The 25,725-nt window shown below is 36.2% G+C and overlaps 1 long non-coding RNA gene and 1 pseudogene across 1 annotated transcript in view; one reads left to right on the top strand and one right to left on the bottom strand.

Annotated features, from left to right (window-relative positions):
- Nucleotides 1–25,725, top strand: part of Gm12381 (predicted gene 12381) — a 283,817-nt gene that overhangs the window by 171,377 nt on the left and 86,715 nt on the right. The window contains exon 5 of the long non-coding RNA NR_151606.1: nucleotides 1,037–1,105. This is a non-coding gene — a long non-coding RNA (predicted gene 12381). The remainder of the gene's footprint in view (nucleotides 1–1,036; nucleotides 1,106–25,725) is intronic.
- Nucleotides 19,177–20,376, bottom strand: Gm12382 (predicted gene 12382; annotated as a pseudogene).

The raw sequence follows: 25,725 nt of genomic DNA, 5'->3' as shown, positions 1-25,725 counted from the left end.
CTTGTGAGGATTTTTTACTTACAATCTATAAGGGCCTCATTGAAGCTGGGATGCAAAAGAGACACACTTAAAGAAATATATAATAAAAGTATATTTTGCAATACATTTTTTATTTTAGGTTTCTATAAATGTAGTATTCATGTACCTACATGTATGTATGTATGCTCAAATATGTATGGGTATGTGTACATGTGTGTGGGCATGAATACATATGTTTGAACTTGTGAGATAGAAATTGATATACTACTCCATCTTTTGCAATAATTTTCCACATTAATTATTGAAGCAGTGTCTCTTACTTTGACCTGGCTAACTTGGCTCACTATTTTGTCCAGTCTATCTATCCAGCTTGCTGCATAAGTCCCCTGTCTTGCACACTGTGATTATCAACAGGGTGTCATGATTTATGTGGGTGCTAGGGATCCAAATTCTGATTTTCTGATTTGATATGTTTAGTGTGGTGCTTGTTACACTTCTATGTCAAGCGCTTTACAAACATAGCTACTCCCTAGAACTTGAAATGATTTTCTTCTGTCTGCAATTCTCTCCTGTCTCTGTCTCTGTCTCTGTCTCTGTCTCCGTCTCTGTCTGCCTCTCTCTCTCTCTCTTCTATCTCTCTCTCTCTCTCTCTGTGTGTGTGTGTGTGTGTGTGTGTGTGTGTGTGTGTGCTTGTATGCATTTTTACAGAAGAAGAAAGTTTGCTGCAGTCAGTTATCATCTTCTGCCACAGTTCTCCAGACATGGCACTTAATTTTCAAGCTAGAGAGAAGGGCTTTTTACCAAATGAGCCATCTCCTTGAAGACCAGCAATGATATTTTAATAATAAAATGTTGCAGGAATTGGTATGTTTAAGTTCATTCTCATTGAAAAAAACATTCACTCATGGCAGTGATACCCTTGTTGCCAATTCAACAATTCTCTTTATTTTGTTATCAATAAGAATTTCAGGTGTTTGACTAAACAGGTTGAAATTGCCTAAAACAAATAAGTTAATATTAAGGATGAGAAAAGACACCTCCTCTTATATTTATTCAGATCCCTATCACAAAGATCATCACTCTTCTGCTCCTGGACAAGAAGAATTCACCAGGACACAGGAATCAGGTAAACAAGGTTTATTTCAGCCTGTAGAGACGCAAGCAGAAAGGAAACTTTTGAGTAGAGGGTACAACAAGCTAAATGACAAGGCAAAAGCCTGTCTCTAATATCTGGACTTTTAAGTCATGAGTTTTCTCTTCTTAGCTTGTTCATACTGTGGGAAGTCTAGGGTAATATTTCTAGGATAGATGGAAGCTTTCTTCACAGCTGTATTTGCCTATAAGCATGTCTGTTACAATTAGATTCAGTTGATATAAAAAAGTGCAACTTTCAATACTGAGCAATTTGATATGGGAAACAGTAATAATGCTATGCATGGAAGGTTTCCCAAGAGACTACTGACTCCCACATCTAGCTTGGTTGACATTTTAATTTCAGAACTCTGTCCTTCCTCTTATATGTTCAGATAATCTATCTCATTTCCAAACCTTCAGCCTCTACTTTCTTAGTGTTCATGACATGCACTATACAAAACAGTTAACATAAATTTGTGGAGAAATATAGTTGTTTTATAAACTATTTATTAAGTACATACAAATATAATAAAAATGCTAAGCTACTTAGAACATATGTATATGTCATTACTTTTATAGGTGTAGCTCAAAGACAACAGTGGTCTGATTTCACCAGGCACAGACATTTTCATTTCTCAATGCAGTTATTTTTATATTAAATTCTAGTTTGTGTGAAACAGTGTGTTTTAAACAGCAATGTACACATCTCGGTTAAATAACACTTTACTGTTAAAATGTCATGGTGATCTATGCCTTCTGTAAGTCATAATCTTTTGGTTTGTGGAGGACCTTGCCTCTATACTTAGGGTTATTGCTAATAAGGTCAGTAGTTGCTATAAATAGTTATAACATTTTCTTAAGCAAGAAGCCCAATGATGTGTGTACATTGGTTGTCTTTCACTGATTGAACAAAAAAACCAAGAAGGTACATTTAAGGCAAGTGTATACCATTCCCAGAACAGTGAACTCGTAAACTTTTAGTGGACTGACTACTTTTCAGCTTCCACTTCATAGAAACTGAAAAATTCGTATTCTCTTCATGAGTCTTTTTAACCAATAGCAATAAAATCCTTTAGTAAAGTACTTATCAACTTTTTACATAAAAAACAACATACATAATTATTTTTCAAGGTTAGAAGGTTAGCACATAACAAGTCTTGGGTGTTATAGAAAATATTTAACCTCAATCAGCAGCTTCTACTCTGACTTTGATCATTCAGTATATTGATAAAAGTCACACATAGCCTTACATTTGTAATAGGCTTTATTATCACTAGTGCTTCACAGATGTCTACCCTCTATGCTATTAAAATCTATTTCCCAATGACAACACTGAGTTATTATTTACTGTGGTTCATCTGGGCTGCTTTTACCTCCTATTGGCCAGCACTCAGGGCCATGCATTCAGTAAAGTTCCAGATGAGGGACCTCTGAGCCTGGTGTCTCAAGTGTGTAGTGTCTTCAGCAATAGGGACATATTTTCCACTTCTTGGTGGGGAACATCAAGGGCAATAGAAATAGTCTATAGTGCTCTGGGAGTCTTATGGAAAACTCTGTTTTGTTAATTCTTTTTGTTTATTTTTTTCAAGGAAATAATGTCTGTTTTAAAGTGTTAACAAAGCTTGTTCTGAAATATAGCTAGTTGTTAATGGGTATCTTTCATTTGTTTCTAGGTCATGTGCATTTTTTATGTGGACATTAAAGAAGTCATAGCATTTCTCTTGGATGAGAAAAGGTTAAGGGAGAAAAAGTAGCTAGGAATTACTATCTGAATAAAAAGAGAGTGTTGTATGTGCCTGGACTAGTGAAAAACAGATTTGGGAATCAAGGCTGGCAAAAAAAAAAAAAAAAAAAAAAAAAAAAAAGAACACTTTACTCCTTACTCTCCTGTGCACATCCCAGAAGCTGACACTTTGCAGGAAAGGGAGAAGGAAGGTCTATGGGCACAGGACACAAGTGTGTCTAACAATGGGGAGCACAGAGTTGAACAGTCTCAATCACTCTTTAAATCATTGCTATTTTCATGCTTATTTCTATTAGGAATTCTTGGTTTGTAAAATAGACAATTATAAATAATACCTAAATAACTTTTTAAATCTAAGTTTTAACTATACAAATCCTCATATTCTTTATATTTTTATTGCATTTATCAATATAACTTCACATATTTTGCCTAACAGTTTTCTTCCTGTATTCTACCTAACCAGTAATTGTGTCTAAGTAAAACATAAATTTCGCAAGAAACAAAGACAGAAAAGAAAAAGAAAAAAGTAGGGATACAAAGAAAAAAAATTATTTATAAGCAGGTATTATTAACATCTTGGCTATCTACTGGTACATTGTATTATTTTGGAATCATCATCCAAATTTTCTATCAGTAAACAATTTCTGTCCAATTAAAAAAATGAGTAGCAGCATTTTGAGTTATGCATGGATAAAATCATCCATAGGAATCTGTCATGCATGTCCTCACAGCAGATGAAACTCATATGAATATCTAAAATGGATGAATAATGGTCTGCGCGTAGTTCAGCTATAGAGAGCTCATAATTCTTCTCCTACCGTTAAACCCTCATGCCATTAAATGGTTATTCATTGATCATGCTGACAAGGGCAGCAAAGCAGTGGCAGTTTACACTCTAAAATAAATAAATTAAGTACAAAGTCTTTTTCTGGTGGATTGTATAAACCTAATACCAAGTGTGCTGTTTTCATATATTCCCAGCCCATTTTTTTTATTATTTTGGGGATTAATAACCAAGAAATGAGATAACTGTGAAGCCTTTGTGTGTTTTTCAATCAATAGTATCATCCCTTTAAATGATTTATCAAAACTAGTGTTTTGGGGAAAAGAAAATCTAGTTGACAAATGCCATACAAAGTAACAAGTATCAATTGTTTTATTTGTTAGTAAATGAAATTTTAAAGAAACATTATACATAAGACAACAGGGAATATCTAAAATGGTCCCTTTATTTCTTTTGTTTTTATTTTCATTCCCATGTCTTGTACCTCATTTGTTCCATAGACATAGCACTGTGCAGTCTCATTGTCAACAAGCCATGTGCAAATATAACACTAGTTCTGGAAAACAGCCTGTATATAGCATTGGAACAGAGCAGTCCAAACATTTGGATGGTTCTTCTACATACATTAACCAGATTGGTTTCATCAACAGGAGTACAAAATATAAATATTACTTCACAAAAAAACAAAAAACAGCCCTTCCACCCCACTCGAGCACGGGGTACCTTGCCAGCGGAGCCGTCCAACACCCGCAAGGGCCCACACAGGATTGCCCATGGGATCCTAGGACCTCTGGAGAGTGGAAAACAGAGTCTGCCCCAATACAATCCCGCGGAACCTGAGACTGTGGTAAATAGGGAAGCAGACTACCCGGGCCTGACCTGGGGCACAAGTCCCTTCCACTCCACTCGAGCACCGGGGTACCTTGCCACCAGAGTCTCCTGACACCGGCAAGGGCCCACACAGGATTCCACACAGGATCCTAAGACCTCTAGTGAGTGGAACACAACTTCTGCCAGGAGGCAGGTTCGAACACCAGATATCTGGGTACCTTCCCTGCAAGAAAAGAGCTTGCCTGCAGAGAATACTCTGCCCACTGAAACTAAGGAGAGAGCTAGCCTCCCAGGTCTGCTTATAGAGGTTAACAGAGTCACCTGAAGGACAAGCTCTTGCCAGAGACAACTATAACAGCTAGCTTCAGAGATTACCAGATGGCTAAAGGCAAACGTAAGAATCCTACTAACAGAAATCAAGACCACTCACCATTATCAGAACGCAGCACTCCCACCCCACCTAGTCCTGGGCACCCCAACACAACCGAAAATCTAGACCCAGATTTAAAAACATTTCTCATGATGATGATAGAGGACATCAAGAAGGACTTTCAAAAGTCACTTAAAGAATTACAGGAGAGCACTGCTAAAGAGTTACAGGCCCTTAAAGAAAAGCAGGAAAACACAACCAAACAGGTAAAAGTCCTTAAAGAAAAAGAGGAAAACATCAGATTTAAGAAGTGTTAGTACAATGTATAACATGACAGTATTCTCTGAGGAGTCACGTTATGTGATCTGTATATATATATATATATATATATATATATATATATATATATATACTTATACATATGTGTGTGTGTGTGTGAGTGTGAAACACAACTGCATTTCAAGCTATATGTACTCACTGATAAGTGGATATTAGCCCCAAACCTAGGATACCCAAGATATAAGATACAATTTCCTAAACACATGAAACTCACGAAAAATGAAGACTGAAGTATGGACACTATGCCCCTCCTTATAAGTGGGAACAAAACACCCATGGAAGGAGTTACAGAGACAAAGTTTGGAGCTGAGACGAAAGGATGGACCATGTAGAGACTGCCATATCCAGGGATCCACCCCATAATCAGCTTCCAAACGCTGACACCATTGCATACACTAGCAAGATTTTATTGAAAGGACCCAGATATAGCTGTCTCTTGTGAGACTATGTCGGGGCCTAGCAAACACAGAAGTGTATGCTCACAGTCAGCTAGTGGATCACAGGGCTCCCAATGGAGGAGCTAGAGAAAGTACCCAAGGAGCTAAAGGGATCTGCAACCCTATAGGTGGAACAACATTATGAACTAACCAGTACCCCGGAGGTCTTGACTCTAGCTGCATATGTATCAAAAGATGGCCTAGTCGGCCATCACTGGAAAGAGAGGCCTATTGGACATGCAAACTTTATATGCCCCAGTACAGGGGAACGCCAGGGCCAAAAAGGTGGAGTGGGTGGGTAGGGGAGTGGGTATGGGTGGGTATGGGGGACTTTTGGTATAGCATTGGAAATGTAAATGAGCTAAATACCTAATAAAAAATGGAAAAAATCAATTTCCAGACATGTATGATGGTGAACATTTTATATGACAGCTTACCTTTAGAGTCATGGTTTTTATAATGATTCTAATATATTAAGTTAATATAACTTTGAAGAGGACCTGTCATTTTATGCTTTTATACAATTGCATATTCCATGAAAAGACAGAACGATTCCCTTTAGTCAAGCTTCAGGTCACAGGATGGGCCTCGGGTCAATAGCTTTAGAGAATGTCATGTTATAATTTGTTTGATGATTCTGGATTTCAATAACATTCAGAGAAAATAAATATTCTTTGTGCTGCAAAAAAAAAAAAAACAAAAAACAAAAAAACAAAACAAAACAAAAAACAAAAAAAGCGCCTCATTTACATTTTACTGAGTTTTCTGGAAATGGAAAATCTTTAACTGATGTATATTAACAATGTTAAAACCATTGAAAACTCAAGTTTTAAAGTATGTGATTCCCTTTTGTGAACACCACAAGCACAAGATACACACATGGTACACATACATGTATACATGCAAGGAAAGCACTCAGACACATAAAATAAAAATAAGTATAAATAAATGAAAATAAGGGGTCTGCAACCCTATAGGTGGAACTACAATATGAACTAACCAGTACACTCAGAGCTCGTGTCTCTAGCTGCATACGTACGTAGCAGAAGATGGCCTAGTCTGTCATCTTTGGGAAGAGAGGCCCCTTGGTCTTGCAAACTTTATATGCCTCAGTTTGGGGGAACGCCAAGGCCAAGAAGTGAGAGTAGGTGGGTAGGGGAGTGGGGTGGAGGGCATGGGGGGCATTTGGGATAGCATTTGAAATGTAAATGAAGAAAATACCTAATTAAAAATATATTTTAAAAAGCTATACCTATTCAAACAAAATCACTGTATTAATTGACTTTCTGCTAACTACTGTGACAAGTGATGGCAACTAGTTTAACTTAAAAAAGAAAGGCTTTTGCCTTACAGACGCCTTGTGATTTTATGAGGTCCCATTTATTGATTCTCCATCTTACAGCACAAGCCATTGCTGTTCTATTCAGGAATTTTTCCCTGTGCCCATATCTTCAAGGCTTTTCCCCACTTTCTCTTTTATAAGTTTCACTTTCTCTCACATGATATGTACTCACTGATAAGTGGATATTAGCCCAGAAACTTAGAATACCCAAGATACAAGATACAATTTGAAAAACACATGAAACTCAAGAAGAATGAAGACCAAAGTGTGGACACTTTGCCCCTTCTTAGAATTGGGAACAAAACACCCATGGAGAAGTTACAAAGACAAAGTTTGGAGCTGAGACCAAAGGATGGACCATCTAGAGACTGCCATACCTGGGGATCCATCCCATAATCAGCTTCCAAATGCTGACACCATTGCATACACCAGCAAGATTTTGCTGAAAGGACCCTGATATAGCTGTCTCTTGAGAGGCTATGCCAGTGCCTGGCAAACACAGAAGTGGATGCTCACAGTCAGCTATTAGATGGATCACTGAGCCCCCAATGGAGGAGCTAGAAAAAGTACCCAAGGAGCTAAAGGGGTCTGCAACCCTATAGGTGGAACAACAATATGTACTAACCAGTACCCCTGGAGCTTGTGTCTCGAGCTGCATATGTATCAGAAGATGGCCTAGTCGGCCATCATTGGGAAGAGAGGCCCCTTGGTCTTGCAAACTTTATATGCCTCAGTATGGGGGAACACCAGGGCCAAGAATTGGGAGTGGGTGGGTAGGGGAGGGGGGGAGTGTCTGGGGGACTTTTTACCTAATTAAAAAAAAAGAAAGGCTGCTTTGGTTTTCTGTTTTTTCAGAGCTTTCATTTAATAGTAACTTTATCATTTGCGTTTGGGACAGGACAGAATAACAAAGTAGATGAGGTAGAAGATATTGACCTGTGAAAATGAGTAGTAATGGGGGGAAATAAAGTACCAGCATTTTATTCAGGAGCCTACTTCAAATGCTTTTACTTATTTCTACTAAATTCCACTATCTACAAATTTACCATCCCTGTATACTACCACAAATTTGTAATCAGTTAAATAAATCAAATAAACAAAAATATGGATATTTGAGGACCAAAAATACAATGCTTTGAAATAGCAGTTAGGAGAGAATAATAATTAAAACATTACTGGCAATTGCAAATGCCACAGACAAGACTTTTGAGATAGCGAAGTCTTAGTTTAGCTCACTGAAGAAAGTAATGGTTGGAGGGAGTATGCTGCTAAGTAAAGACCCAGTCTCTTTATAGACATACTGAACATATAATATTTTGCTGAGAGTGGAGGTGGTAACAGACATCTCATAATAAATTATTTAAATTAGAAAATATTATGTTTCAAACGAGATATATTTGTGGCATGAGTATAAAATGAATATAATTTTAAAGATACAGAATATGACACACAAGATATTTTGATACACGTGGACACAGAATTATAACAGAACTGATAGTTATGTGAAAAACTGAATGGAATCACAGTTGGTTGGACTGTAGACTGAAAGATAGATAAACAGATAAACAATTTTCTAATTTTGAATGTATAATACAGAACTGCTTTTAAGACACTTATTTCTATATTTTATGCATGTGTTTATGAGGATGAGTGTATGTTTGTAAGTCATGTAGGTGCAGGTGTTCTTAAAGCTTAGTGGAAGTCTTTGGATCTTCAGATACTAGCTTTACAGATGATTGTTAACCACTAAGTGTGGGTCCTGGGAACTGAGGCCAGTGTAATCACAGTTAATTGCTCTTGAGATATGAGCTTTCTCTCCAACATCTAGATTTGTTTCTTGAATGCAAACTCCAGTGAATGAATATTTTGACATTTCTGATTTTCTTATATTAATAACAAAATGATGCCACAAGTATATATTTTGTAGCTGTGTACCTTTTTCTTCATGTATTAATTTTTTATTATATGTGTTGGGTTGTTGTTGTTGGTGGTGGTTGTGGTGGTGGTGTTATGTATGCATGTGTGTGTGTGTTTGTGTGTGTGTGTATGTGTGTGTACATATATGGTTCATGGCATGTGAGATATGGGCTCCAAGAATGACTGGAGTTAGCCATTCCTTCCACTGTGGATTCCCAGAAGGAACGTGGTACATCAGGCTTACATCCAATGTGCCTTTGCCTGATGGTCCATTTATTTTGTCCCTTTTCTTAATATTTTTTCTTGAAATTCTGTAGGGAAATTACAATGATGGATATGGCTACAGAGAATATCTTACATATGTAAATCATCTTAAGACTGTCACTTTTTCTTTATTATTACCTAAGAAATGCACTGTTAATAAAACTAAGCTATAAAAGAAAGTCATTTTAAAATATGGCTTGGAAAGACCTCCCCAATATTATTGGCTCTCAATTTCAGCAGAAAATTTGAGATGCTGCTAGCTGAATATTACCAGTAAATGTCAAAACATTGGCTTGGAGGAAAATATATGAAAAGATGTTTGAAACATTAGTAGCTTTTCAATTTAATTGATTCAAAGAATGAATGAAAGTCAAAATATTTATATTTAAAAAAAGAAAATAACTACCATTTTGGTGTAATTTGTTTTATTAAAATGGAAGCCTCCCACTTCTGAGTGGGTTGTATTCTAAATGGTGATGCCCATCTGATTATCTGAAAAGGGAAATGTATTTTCTATTGCATTAGTATAAGAAAAATGGCTATGGTACTTATATATATATTAAAAAACTATGGAAATACCTGTAATGCTTATACATTTTCTTCCTAATTTCATGTGCACTATTCTACTTTAGCAATATCAAGACCAATATAGAGAAAAAAAAATGTAAGGTACAGATGAAGATAGGCATTTTCTAGGCATATACCTGAAACAAACCACATAGTAAAAGCATGAAAAGAAGCTTTAGCTTATTTGAGTCTGTGGATTGTAGCATGGCTATCCTGTAGTGTACCTTAGATTTTTGAAATTCTACTTTTAGTAATGGTTCTTAAATGGTTTAACCTCCCTTCTATCCCACCACCCTCCAGAGGTAGTGAAAAAGAAAGATAATTAGGATGAGGGGAAAGTGGAGCTGTTTAGAAATTCTTCATTGGAGATAATCCAATCTGCATTGTCCGGAAGTCATAATTTTAGTTCACAGGAGTCAGCAGCGACCAACCACTGATAAATATACAAACATGAAACATCAGTGGTGCACAACTTAGCAGAAACAGTGAGGGCTCCACTGAATTGTTGTGAGTCATCAGAATTGACCATGACTAGCAGCAACTTCAGGAGACAGTCTCTGCTGTGCCTCTCTTAATGAAGTGAAGATAAGCTAAAGACAAAGATAAGAGACCAATGAAGCTATCTTTGCTGGACGCCCCTACAGTATGTTGAGTCGTATTTGTACTCCTTCCAAACACCACATGTCATTGCAGGGGTCTTGCCTCAGGACAGGAGTCTGTCTTAGCAAAATTCCACATAAGTCTGTATCAGCTGTCATCACTCTGCCAACTGGCCAATGTCCACAGAAGTGGCAAGAAGCGGCCAGAACACCACCAGAAATGTTCTTGGTGTGTTTATTTCTATGGAGTCATGACAAATGGAGCTCAGCAGTGCAATGTAAGATGAATCAATACATGTGCATTGTTATTAAAGAATACTTCATCACCTATCCTTTTGCGAGTTAGCTTTAGCAAAATATCTTCTCATCTATGTCCACTTCAGGAAACACTTTGTCACATGTTTGCCCCAGAAAAATACCATCTAGCACAACTAACTTTCCAAAGAAACCATAAGTTTCCACTTTGCTGTAGTCTATGGCTAATATCCTCTTTGAAATGAGTATATGCCATGTCTGGATTAACTCACTCAGGAGGATATTTCTAGTTCCATCCATTTGGCTGCAATATTCATGATGTCCTTATTTTAAATTTCTAAGTACTACTTGTGTAAGTGAACCACATTTTTTTTATCAATTCTTCAGTTGTGGGACATCTAGGTTGTTTATAGTTTCTGGCTAATTGAATAAAGCTGGTATGAATATAGTTAAGCATGTGTCCTTGGAGTATGGCAAAGTATCTTTTGGGTGTGGTTGATTTTGAGGTAGCGCTATTACCAATTTTGTAGAGAAATTATGAAATTTATTTCCAGAATGGTTATACAAGTTTTTACTTACATCTGCAGTGGAGAAGTGTTCCCCTTGCTCCATATCCTTGCCATAATATGTTATTCCTTGAGTTTTTGATCTTAGCCATTCTGATGCCTGTAAAGTGGACTCTCAGAGTCATTTTAATTTCCATGTTTCTGGTAAATAAGGATGCTGAACATTTCTTTAAGCGATTCTTGGCTATTACTAATTCCTCTGATGAGAATTTTTAGTTTAGCCCTTACCCCAATTTTTGGTTGGATTATTGGTGTCTAACTTCTTGAGTTCCTTATATATTTTGGATATTAGCCCTCTGTTAGATAAAAGACTGGTGTAAATTTTTTCCAATCTTGTGGGCTGTTGTTTGTCCTATTAACAGTGTCCTTGGCCTTACAGAAACTTTTCAGTTTAATGAGTTCCCACTTATCAGTTGTCGATCTTCATGTCTGAGCTATGGGTGTTCTGATTAGGAAGTTGTCTCCTATATCAATGAGTTCAAGGCTATTCCTCACTTTCTGTTGTTCTATTAGATTTAGTCTGTCCAGTTTTACATTGAGCTGTTTAATCCATTTGGACTAGAGTTTTGGGTTGGGTGATAAATATGGACTTATATGCATTCTTCTACATGCAGACATTCAGTTAGACCAGCATCATTGTTTAAAGATGATCTCCTTTTCCTATTGTATGGTTTTGCCTTGTTTCTCAAATATAAAGTGTCCGTAGGTATATACTTTTGAGTCTTTGTTTCAATTTCATTGATCAACCTGTCAGTTTTTATATCAAAACCATGCAAAATTTTTATTACCATTGCTCTGTAATACAGCTTGATGTCAGAGCTGATGATACATCCAGAAGTTCCTCTTATTTTAAAGGATTATTTCTGTTAATTTGATTTTCTTTAATTTTATTTTTCCATATGAAACTGAGAATTCTTCTTTCAAAGTTGTAAATAATTGTGTTGAAATATTAATGGGAATTGCACTGAAACTCTAGATTTCTTTTGGTAAGATGGTATTTTCCTTATGTTAACCCTACTTATCCATGAGCTCTCATACAAGGGCCTGGCCCTAGAATCAAAGGAAAAACCCTCTGATCAGAGAATCAGTAAAGTCACAAACAGTTATTTTAACAAATATGGTATAGGATAATGAAATAAATAAGCACAAGAATCCATGTTCAAAGCCGGGCGTGGTGGTGCATGCCTTTAATCCCAGCACTCGGGAGGCCAAGGCAGGTGGATTTCTGAGTTCAAGGCCAGCCTGGCCTACAAATTTAGTTCCAAGACAGCCAGGGCTATACAGAGAAACCCTGTCTCAAAAAAACAAAACAAAAAAACAAAACAAAAACAAAAAAAAAACAAACAAAATAAAACAAAAAACAAAACAAAACAAAAAAAGAATCCATGTTCAAAGTCATTAGTCTTTTAGGATATATGAAATAATATTGAAACTTGTATCCCTACGTATACTGAAATTTTTAGAGTTTTTTCCATTAAAAAAATGACATTACCAATTGTTAGGAGAATTGAAGTAATTAAAAGGTTCATTTTTTTGCTAGTAGGACTGACTACAAATGGCATATCTGAGCTGAAAATAAATTGAAAAAAATCATATGAATTATACCTGTAGAGTAGTGTCTTTGAGTCCATTGTCTCAATGTTATGTGAAAATGTTATGTGAAAGCAATATTTACATCAAAACCATCACGTGACTGTTCACAACACTTCATATAATAGTAATAGATCTGTTGTTGTGTCACTAGTGACTGTCTTCCTGAAGAAACTGCCATCTTAGAGAGTTCTGACCCAGAGACAACTCCCAACACAAGCCTTGCAAAATTAATTTCACCTGAGCTGTTCAAATGTTTGTACACTCACATAGAGGCATAGAGGGGACACGAGAAGAAAAGATTCTCTTCTGAGTATCCAGTGTCTCCCCACAGTTGACAATTCCACAAGTGGCCTGTGGAAGAGTATGTGTGTGTGTGTGTGTATATATATATATATATATTGGGAAAAATGAGAGAAGTCAGGAGCTCCATCTATGTGAATATATAGGAAGTCTTTGTGGGAGGTTTATAGGTTTTACTGCTACATGGTACAGCTGGTTGAGGGAGGAATGACCCAGATAAGTAACCACTCATCAGAGTTTGATAGGCCCCTTAAATTAATTGGAATCCCTTGTGTAAGTTGGCAAAATAGTGTTGTTGTTTTTTTTTTGTTTTGTTTTGTTTTATTTTTTTGATCTTAGAAATTTTGGAAATGAGTAATAAGGATAGTATTTAGAATTTTGTAAGGAATCGTGATGATTTAGTGCTGAAGTGTTGGTAGTTTTTTGTTGTTGTTGTTGTTGTTTTTGTTTTGTTTTGTTTTGTTTTGTTTTGTTTTGTTTTGTTTTGTTTTGAGACAGGGTTTCTCTGTATAGCCCTGGCTCTCCTGGAACTCACTTTGGAGAACAGGCTGGCCTCGAACTCAGAAATCTGCCTGCCTCTGCTTCCCGAGTGCTGGGATTAAAGGTGTGCACCACCATGCTCGGCTGGTAGATTTTTTTTTAAGTTCAATAATAACAGTAGCCCTGGGAAAAATATAGAATTTTCAATAGTGGTAAGAACTGCTTATTCGAGTCACGGTGAAATATTAGTATGTTTCTGTAGAGCAAAGCTAAGTGGCTTTGACTGACAGGTTGGATAGTTCCCATTAGTACAAAAGGAATTGTGACATTATGATTTTTTAAATAAAAATAGAAATAATAAAAAATAGAAATAAAAATAGAAATAATGGATAATGTACAGAACTATGCCAATACACACAAATAAATTCATGCTAATACAGGACGGCATGGAAAAACCACATGCTTAAAAATAATAGAGAATTCAGTAATAACAACCTATGTTTAGTTAATGGTACTATATTGAAAACAATTTCATGCAGTAATATTTTTCTAAACACTGAGGAAAAATGGATCCAAATGCAAAACAATTTTAATAAATTTGAAACTTGTAATGATTCCCTGGGTAAATGCAGATCATGGTGGCCAAAGAAGCAGAAGCACATTCTACCTGGAACTCCTAATAATCATGACTGATAGGATCCCAGAAAAACTGACTGAGGCAACACAAAACCACCACGCCCACCTATACATCAATGAGTCAAGAGAAAGTAAAGAATGAAGTACTCACCCAACAAAAAGACCAGATAAAAGCACTGAGAATTGTGACCTTTCCAACTTCAGGTGCCTAGAGTACAGTGTAGAAACATCACAGTAGCCAGGGCAATGTGTCTTCACCAGAGTCTAGCAACTCTACTATAGGAGGCCCTTAGAAATGTAACAGAGCTGAAGCAATAGACAATGACTTTACCTAGATCTTATAACTATGAGTATTCTTAAAGAGGAAATAAATGAATCACATAAGTCTATGAAAACACAAAAGCACACAAGCATAAAAATGAATAAGTTACTTCAAGAATTGAAAGTAAGGATAGAAGCAATAAAGAAAACTTAAATTGAGGAAAACCTAGAAATTAAAAATTGGCATATGAACAGGAACTTCATAGACATGCCACCAACAGAATTGAAGAAACTGAAGAGAAAAGCTCAGGTATTAAAAACAAGAAAGAAGAAGTGCATATGTAGTCAAGGAAATGTTAAATCCAAAAACTCCAGGCACAAAGTTACGAGGAAATCTGGGACACAGTAAAAAGACCAAATCTTGGGTGAATAGGAATAGAGGAAGTAGAAATCTAGGTGGAAGACACAGAAAAAAATTTCAACAAAATTATAGAGAAAATATTCTTAAATTAAGGAGGAGATGGTTATCAATATACAGAAAGCACACAGAACACCAAATAGACTGAGAAAAGCAATAAGAATAAACTCTATTACAATAGCCATCATAATATAAAAAAGCCTGAGGTAACTCTAACCAAGCAAGTGAAAGACTTGTATGATAAAAATTTAGGTCTTAAAGTTTGAGGAAGTAAAATGAAGATATCAGAAGAGGGATAGATCTTCCATGTTCATGGATTACTAATATACTAAAAATGGCCATCCTACCAAAGCATCTGGTGATTCAATGCAAATCAACATCAAATTCCTAAACAATCTCCACACAGGTCTTGAAATGACAATTTTCAGCTTCATATGGAAATGCAAAAATCAAGGATAGCTAAAACAATCCTAAATACTAAAAAGACTGCTGGAGGTATCACCATCCCTGATCTTAAATTGTAGTACAGAGTTATTCGAGAGGAATTTTAATCCAGCAACATGCTGCTCTGGCAATCCAAAAATATGATCCAGCTGGAATGTAGACAAGCCATGGATTACAGTCTGATCTGCCTGGAATACAGTCACACTCTTAGTACAGAACTTTTAATCCCTAACAATGAAGGTAAGTTTAGTTGGCAGAATGAAGCAGTCATGTTTGAAAGTAACACCAAACTGAGGGGCAGACAAAGTTATGAATCAGAGAAAGATTTGTTGGCGTGAGTCAGAACAGGATTTGCCTAACTGACAGGAGAACAGTAGGAAATTGCAGCAAGCAAGAAATAAAAAAGTGGTGTGTTGTGTGGTGTGTGATTATGACAGATTTACAGAGACAGAGAGAGGTTGCAGAGAGAACAAGTTAGAGAGACACAAGTCAAGACAGATCTAGCCAGAGACTGAGAAGGAGCCAGAAGATTGGAACAAATTGTACAGGCAGAGCAATTCAGACTGAGAGAAGCTGGACTGAATCGTTCAGTTTGGAAGACTAGATTGTAAGGAAGCTAGAAGATATTGGGTCTAGGTTTCGGGAATAATTAGAACAGGGAAGAAAAGGCACTGGACTCAGATCAAGCTATATAGAAAATTACACTCACACACATGCCCCCACACACAAACACACACAAAACTATTATACATATATTGTGGTGGTTTGAATGACATTGATCCCCCATAGGCTCATAGGGAGTGGGACTATTAGTAGAGGTGTTCATTTTACAGGAAGTGTGACACTGGGGTGAGCTTTGCGATTTCAGGTACTCAAGCCAGGCTCAGTGTCTCTTTCTGCTTTCTCTTTTCCAATCAAGATTTAGAACTCTTGCATCTTTCTCCCACACCATGTCAGCCTACATTCTGCCATGCTTCTCACCATGATGATAATAGACTAAATCTCTGAAAGTATAAGCTTGTCTCTATTAAATGTTTTTGTTATAAAAGTTATTGTGGTCATAGTGTCTCTTCACAGCAACAGAAACCTTAAGACATATCCATACATACCCATACCTGCATATATATTCATTTGCATATATGCATATATATGTATATACATAAATGCATACATATACATACACATACAAATGCATACATATGTACATATGAATACATATATATGCATACACATATATACATGCATATATATTTATAAATGTGTGTATACATAGTTACAGCACACACATATATATGCAAAAATACATACATACATGCAAAATACATATATACATATTTTCATGTATGCATATGTGTGCATGTTCTCTATAGTCTAGCTAAGGTTAAATAACAGTGCCCATTTTCATTTAATATCTGAGACTAGCTCCTCATCTATGTAGGACCATATGTGTTTGACTATAGATAAGTATAGGAGTCTTACTATCTATGAATTTGTGGGAAATAGATATATCATACCAGCCTTGGTATATAGAGAGACACTGCAGTGTCTGAAGTGGTCACTATCAGCCCTTGAGATGCTAGGCTGCTCAAACTTTTGTGCACTGTGCATTTCTAGAATAAGTGCTCAAACTTGGGAACTTCTTTAGAGAGGAACTTAGAGATAGTTTTTTTTTTTTTCTGCTTACTTACTAAATCATCACTCTTAGCTTTATTCCACTCTCTGTTATCAATGCCTAATCCCATAAACTAGACAAAAAATTCTTTTACTTCGGTCTGTCTTTGCAGTAATGTGATCTTCATACATTTGCTCCCTCATTATCGCCTGATTCCTCTTCCTAATTTTTCATTGGGAAAATGATGGGGAAGCTCATGCTATTTCTAGGTTTAGTCTTTTTCTAGACCACTGTTGTAACTGACTGTGACTCTTTAAATGTGACTCTTTATATTGTGGCTTTTTAAATGAAAATGGTCTCTTTTAGTCCTCAGGTATTGAAACACATGACTAGCAGTTAGGGGTACTGTTTGGTAAATATTATGGAACCTTGAAAGAAGGTTGATATAAACTGCAAATCCCAGAAGCAGGGGAGGGGGGGGGAATTGAAATAAAATGCAGCATTTTCTTAGATACATAATTATTACAACAATTTTACTTATTGAATAGGTATTAATGAACATTAAGTCAGGGGCAATTGTAAGAGAATAAAACAGTTATGCTTCTAAAGAGCACAGTCTATAAATAGACAACTAAGAAGATATGTTCAATATTGTCAACCCATCATACTCTTCTTAAAATGCACTGCACCTCTGCTCTGAGACTCCAACATACATGAGAGATGTCTGCTTAGTAGCTTCCTTTCAGTTCTAAGGCTCTGTCTTCCCATTTCTTTCTTTCATAGAAGTATTACACTTCTAATATCACCTTTTTTCTCTCTGCTCCATGTTTACTCAAATTTGAAATCTTTACTACCCAAGTTGAACAACTGTATATGCAATGCCTGTGACCTCACATACAAAAGGAAACACAGCCATAACTGACCACTAAGGACAAGATATTGTCAATTAATAAAGGTTTCCAACCATTTGTTCTCTCAGAGACTTTATAGGGATTCCCCTTTGCAATTTCTTTCTCTTGAATTGTCCAAGTCTTAAAGCTTAGCACAGATCTTTAAACCAAGCATAAAAAGTGATCTTTCAAAACCCATCCTCATCAAATGGTTGTTATCATAAACAAAGTAGTTTTCTCCTTGAGAAGGTGGTGTAATGGTTTCCTATTACTTTATCTTTTAGGTTATAAGAACCTTCTAGAGTAAGATATTCAGCATGTTCACATATAAGTCACAATAGATCTTGAGTGTTATCTGTTAATCCATTTAATAATCATTACATCACCAAAAATCACAATTGTCATGTGCTACATTCAAGATTTTAAATTGTTGCAAAAATATCAAGCAATAGGAGAGGGAAGGAAATATATTTATAGAAAGGAATTCCTACACAGCACCAATAGTAATTACATCCCTGATAGTTGCTCTCCACTTACTCTATGGTAGGAAATATGAGAACATCATCTACTTCCCTGGTTTTCACCCTTGTAATCATGCTCTCAGTAGTGGTTACTTTCTCCATTAACATAAATCCAAAACTCACATCATTTGTCTGTGTCTCTATGCTTAATCAAGTAGTCATAATCAAAGAGAAATGAATGTAATTAAGGTGTTCACACTTCTATTCACAGATAAGAATGCTTAATGCTTAATACTGTTTTTAAAGACTACTTCATTGATAAGATTAAAGAAAGGAATTTAAATTAAGGGGAAACTTTACTGTGCTTCACTCCTCTCCAAAATAACTACCCCAAATTTAAGTATCAGGTTAACGTTTACAGTTTTCAAAGTAATTTAGAATTTTCCTGAGAGAATTAAATCATTTATTGAGTACACATGATAATAGATAACATGCAGGCTTCATTGACATCTGTTATTTTATGTGAAACAATTATTCAATTTTGTTATTACATAGGCTGTGCCAATATCCATTTTATAACCAAATTGTGACCTTGTTTGGGTGACCCTTTCAGTCGTGAAAATCATTATAAGTCAAAATGGTAACTGGTGGTTTAACAACTCTGAGGTTTTCTGAAGACAATGGCCTTTCCACCCAAGCAACCAGAAATATTTTCCAAATTGTACTTAGCACCACTGTGAAGGGATTCTAACTCCACACTGTTGAAAAGTTTACCAAGATTGCTTCACGGTAGCCTAAATTTACACAGCACCTTACAAAAAAGACACACCTTTATTCAGCATCATGATCAGTCTATTACTACACTTAGCAATCAACAGCATGAATGAAAAAAATCTACAGAAAAACCTTTTGTTGGAATGCTTTACACTTTACACAGAACAGAAAACATGTTAAATAACATGTTATATAATTAGTCACAAATACAATACTGGAGTTTTTGCCCACGCACGTGAGCACTGTCTAAAACATGTCTTCTTTGTAGCAGCTAGGCCCTGCCACCACTGTGCTTGGCTGAGTTCACAAATTTGTTGTAATCTGTAGCATCCTTGTCACTTCTTTGGGTCTCCTCTCCTGATAAGTTTTGTTTCCTGGCTCTGCCATTGCCATAGCTGTTGCTGCTGCTGGAACCTCCATAGCCACGTTTGGTTTAGTGAAGTACTGGCCTTCATCACTATAAGGGCTAGAGTTCTTGCCTCCAAAGTTTTCTCCCTTCATCGGTCCAAAATCTTAAAACTGATTGTTGTAATTGTCAAAAATTTTATACCTTCTACCATCTCTAAAATTGCTTCCATCATTACCAAATACGTTATAGCCATCCCCACAGTCCCCCACTGCCACCATATCCACCAGCACCAGGGCTGCCACCAAAGCTACCAGGACCACTGAAGATTTCCTTTTTGACCAAAATCGTCATTGCCAACAAAACCACTTCTACAAACACCACTAAAGTTGCTAGAATCATTTCGAGCTCTCTGTCTGGATGAAGTACTAGCCATCTCTTGTTTCAACAAACCTTTTCTTACTTCACAGTTGTGACCATTCACAGTATGGTGTTTCTAAATAACAATCTTAACCACAGAGTCATGGTCATCAAAGCAAACTGCCTCTTTTTTTTTTTTTTTAACTGCTGCTGTCAGTCATATTTTTTTTTCAATTCAATTTTTCCATAATACTCAAAATAAGCTCCTAGGTGATGTTCTTCAGTGTCTTCTTTAATATAACCAAACAAAGATCTTTTTCACCTGGTCTCTGAGAATCCTCTCTTGACCCAGCGCTCTTAGGTTCCACAACTCTTCCATCCACCTTGTGTGGTTTTGCGTTCATGGCAGCATCCACTTCCTCCACAATGGCACAGCATAGACGAAAAACACAAAGCCCCTGGGTCTCATGGTGTTTAGATCTCTCATTATCACACAGTTGGTGAGTGTTCCCCATTGGTCAACATGACTCCTCAGACTCTAGTCAGTTGTTTCAAAGCTTCTTTGACTGTTCTGGCTCCTTGGGAGACTCTTAGACATGAAGGTTAGGTGATCAGAGCCTACAGCGATGCTTCCTTAGCAGTGTGAAATTACAGAAAGAAATAAGACAACAAATATGTACAGTACATTTAGATTTTTGACAAAAAGTTCTCTATGCTACAACATTAATATAGAGTCTCTCTATTCCTATTCTTTGTGTTTTTGTGCTTTTGTATGTATATAGCTCATGCATGAGAGTGTGCAGGTTTGTTTGCTGGAGACCTGAGAAGGACATCAACTTCCTTTATTGTTCTCTGCCTTATTAACTAGAGACAGGCTTATATTGAACCAAAGCTTAATCTTTCATCTAGCTGGCTGGCTCATATGCTCCTAAGGTCTGCCTGTATCCATCTTCAGTGCTAGGTATATAGGTACCACTAGCAATTGCACTCTTCGCTTCAATGGGTGTTGTTCATCCCAAATCACATTTTTATGTTTACCCAGCAAGTGCTCTTACCCACTGGACCATCTTCCCTAGTATTTCCAAGTAAAATACACAAGAACTTCAATCAGTTTTCTTATATTAAAGTAAGAAATGAATGTTTGGTGATAAGAAATGTGTTGGAAGTTAGGAACGTCTTTCACTTTAAGAGTTTTTATTCCATCTCTGCTCTTGCTTTACCATGTCTCCTCTAGCATCTAAATAAGATCAGTTGGCTGGGTGGTAGCAGGGGAGCCTGCGTGCAGATTGTGATAAGTCTTAGTGAGACAGAGTATGCCATAAATCAAACAGCAGGCAAGCGTTTGAGAAACTTGACTCCATGATTCACAAAATATAATTAAAAAAATCACTAAATGAAGTGAACTCCTTTATTCCATAACAAACAATAGCAGCCATATCTTTTATAACACAGGATAAAACTGTACAAATCAACATTTTTATAAATTTTAAAATATTTCCAGTGTGTAAGATATGATTGTAAACCTTACAAGACCTAAACTTGAAAAGAAATTCATGTTATTCAACACACACATCATGACATGTATAGAAAACAAAATATGTTAATATAATGCAGGAGGGAAATTAATAATAGAGTTATAAGAATTCAGGGGAGATAATTTTAATATGCTCTGATAATTATTTCAAGAATAAAGGATGCTCAGGAAGAGTGTTTGCCTCATTCAAAATACAACTTTATGATTCTCAGAGTATGAGCATGGGTCCTATTTCCATGATCCTGACAAAAACAGGCATGCTAACTATAAATTTTTTAGTATTCAGTTTCTGTTTCTATAAATAATGTTAATTTATTCTGTTATTTTGTTCATGTATTAACTCTCTCCCTGGCAATACAATCAACTCATAGAATGCAGTGAGTAATGGGAACAGTTTTGGTTTTAGCAGGACACATGAAAATGTCCATTTCTCATGTGATGGGTAAATATTGTCAACTTGAATATCCAAGAGGAGGCTCAGTTCAGGAAATGCCTGCAAAAAGTTGGCCTGGGGGTGTGTCTGTGGGTCAGTTTCTTAATTGCTAATTGATAGAGGATTGCCAGTCCATTCTGGGCACTAAAATTCCTAGACAGGTGAGTCTGAGCTATATAAGAATGAAATATGAACTTGAAGGAGGGAGTAAGGCAGTTAGCAGAATCCCTCATGCTTTCAGCCTAGTGGTTCTCCCTTGTAATCAGCTTCAGTTTCTCTTGATCATGAACTGTGGGTTTTGATTATGGTGTTTGCCATAATATAAACTAAAATAAATATATTATGTAATTTATGTGAAAGCTATTTATAATAGTGAATTATGTAAGGCCTTAACATCTGCATCAAATAATAAGCAACGAACTCAGGTTATGACAATACAAAAAATAATGCTTAACAACCAAAGGTGATGGTCCACCCAAAACTTCTAACCAGAAAAGTTGTCAATGATGCCTAATTAATGATTATTTTTAATAAACATATCTATGTACATGTATAAATAAACACTGAAGCATGCAGCAATATACAAATCTTGTATATAGCTATACATCTGATACCTATATCCATGATAAAATTTGTAGTGCTTATATGAGAAAGATTTTTAAAATCATAATATAATTTTAAATCTGTAACTAAATGTATAATTCTAAGGTTTTATATATACACAAATGTATCACAAATATAGTTATAATTTAATATATGCTTTATGCATCAGGATAGTAATATTTGATGTAAATAAATAAAATTTTATTTGAAGGTTTATATATATATACACATATTAGGAGAATAAATTTGATGTTTATTTTAATTTATCTTATTTTAAATGTGTATCTCTGCCTTAAGAAATACTTAGATTTTCAATAGCTGTATATTAAATATCATCTCTGGGTTTTACCATTTAAATATTTTTCTATATTTAAATATTTATATTTCTGCTATGTTCATAACATTTGTTAGACAACCGTATAATATCATACAAATAAAATTTCCTTCTTTAATTTTTAAGAATTATTTGATTATTGAGAATTTCATACAATTTTTTATCATATTTATCCATACTTTTCCCCCTACCTCCTCCTAGTTCTGTTCTAAACTAATAAATTTCTTTTTGTATTGGATATTTCTTTATTGATATTTCAAATGTTATTCCCTTTACAGGTTTCCCCCACCCCCTGGAAAACCCATATCACATCCCCTTTCCCCTGCTTCTATGAGGGTATTCCCTCACTCACCCACTCCAGTCTTCCTGCCTTGCATATCCTCTACAATGAAGCATCAAGCCGTCATAGGACCAAGGTCCTCTTCTCCCATTGATGCCTGACCAGGTCATACTCGGCTACATTTGCGGCTGGAGCCATGGGTCCCTCCATGTGTATTCTTTGGTTGGTGGTTTAGTTCATGGGGGTCTGTGGGGTCTGGCTGGTTGATATTGTTGTTCTTCCTCTGGGAGTGCAAACTCCTTTAGCTCTTACAGTCTTTTCTCTAAATCCCCCATTGGGGACCCCATGCTCAGTCCAATAGTTGGCTGCAAACATCCACCTCTGTATTTTATTTGTCAGGCTCTGTCAGAGCCTAAAAACTTCTTAACTTAGTGCATTTTAAGAATAATCCATCGAGCCCTGTGATCCATCCATTAGCTGACTGTGAGCATCCACTTCTGTGTTTGCTAGGGCCCGGCATAGTCTCAGAAGAGACAGCTATATCTGGGTCCTTTCGATAAAATCTTGCTAGTGTATGCAATAGTGTCAGCGTTTGGATGCTGATTATGGGGTGGATCCCTGGATATGGCAGTCTCTACATGGTCCATCCTTTCATCTCAGCTCCAAAGCTAGAGAAAGTACCCAAGGAGCTAAAGGGAACTGCAACCCTATAGGTGGAACAACATTATGCACTAACCAGTACCCCGGAGCTCGTGACTCTAGCTGCATATGTATCAAAAGATGGCCTAGTCGGCCATCACTGGAAAGAGAGGCCCATTGGACACGCAAACTTAATATGCCCCAGTACAGGGGAACGCCAGGGCCAAAAAGGGGGAGTGGATGGGTAGGGGAGTGGGGGTGGGTGGGTATGGGGGACTTTTGGTATAGCATTGGAAATGTAAATGAGCTAAATACCTAATAAAAAATGGAAAAGGAAAAAAAAAAGAATAATCCATCGAGTCCAATATGTGTGGTCCATATATCTCTGAGTATGTGGCCATACTCTAGAGTGTGGACAGCTGACCAACAACCATACTCTTAAATAAAACTGAATCTCCATTTTCATGTTGTTATCAATTGCCTATATCTTCTAAGCATAGAAGTGGAACTTGTGGCTACTTCTCCATTGCATGTTTTGACTTAGTATGAATTAAACTTATAAAAGTCTTGTGCATGCTGTCAAGACACCGAGTTCACAGGTGCAATAATCCTGCTTCATCTAGAAAATAATAATTTGAGGTAGTCATCCAAAGTCTCTAACCTGTACACTTCTTTCTTCCTCATGTTGAATGATCCATGAGCCTTGAGAAATGTCTCATTTAGGGTTGAGCATTCTTTATTTCTTATCTTCTGCACATTGTCCAGTTGTGAGTCTATGTATTACAAAAGCAAGCTTCTCTAATGATGATTGAGAGATACACTAATCTCTGGGCATAGAGATAAGTCATTTATAATCAGTTTATATCCACTCAGCAGAACAATCAAAGGAGGTTCTCCCTTAGTGAATATGTTCTATCTAGCCACAGGTCTTGATGTTAGGCATGAGTTTCATCTTGTGGAGTAGGCCTACAATCCCATGAGAAAGTTCGTTATGCATGTAACATCATACTGATATTTTACAAGTATAAATACCTTTCCAGAACAACCATTATTGTAACCCATGGGTTTCAAAGCTTGGTAGGAATAATTTCTTCTCCTCTGGTTGCACATATAGCATCTTCAAGCACTATGGCATCCAGATGGTGAGAGTGAAGCTTTTAAGTTGGTAACAGTTTTATTTTTCCATGTTCTATGACTGGAGTTTATAGTTTCTTCAGAAAGAGAGTCTTACCATCAAATTCTAGAAGTTAACCAAGAGCAATGACGGTAGGCATCAACATCGGTGGGCTTCTAGAACTTCATCTACCAACAGCTGCAATAGAGCCAAGCCATTCCTGGCACTTGACTTTTTATTTAATAGCATATGGTATCTAGAAGGGTGTTGTGAATTGTCCCTTGCTACAAGGCAACTATGCTTAAATTCTTCTCATATATGTATATGCATATATAACAAGGAAGCTTTTACAATAGTATGTTTCCTTATTGCATTTTAAAGGTCTTTATTTTTGTCTGATGAAGAGTTTCTTAGTCTGAAAAAGTGTTTGATCACAAATATTTAGAGAAAGCAAAATCTATTAACATGCCAGATGATCTAGATGCAGTATCAGAAAGAACGGCTTTAATACCATTACAGATGATCTGGGCATAGTATTTAAACAAAAAAAAAAACTGGACTATGATAAGTCTACATTTTTATAGTAGTGATTAGTAAAAATTGGTTGCATCATACTTGGGAAAAATTTTAAAAGCCTACACCAATTACAAGAGTAAAGTTTGAATATAATTAAGGGTGTTTTTTTCCAAATTTTGTTCCACTTTCACCCGGGTCACTTCACCATGGATCTCAAAAATGTAATTTGTTTAAAATCAAGAAAATTAGGAACCTTTAATGGAACAAATTAAAATGAATGTAAGATCCATGTACTACCTACCCTACAATAAGCTTCATATTTTAAACTAGTGGATACTTTTCCATCATTTAAAGCAATGTAATTTTAAGCTATATTTGGAAATATGATCTTTAAACTTATTAGGTTCTAATTAAATAAACATGATACCATCTACTTCCTTCTTCTCATCTGTTCATAATGAGTTACCTTTCACAATATATCCTTTCTTCTCTTACGTGACTTCATCAGTTCAGTGCACAAACCTATCTTTCCTCACCTATAAGGATTCTAATTAGTTACATTTTGGGAA

Source organism: Mus musculus, chromosome 4 (assembly GCF_000001635.26).
Source record: "Mus musculus strain C57BL/6J chromosome 4, GRCm38.p6 C57BL/6J".
Lineage (NCBI taxonomy): Eukaryota > Metazoa > Chordata > Mammalia > Rodentia > Muridae > Mus > Mus musculus.
This window is presented reverse-complemented; position numbering and strand designations above follow the sequence as displayed.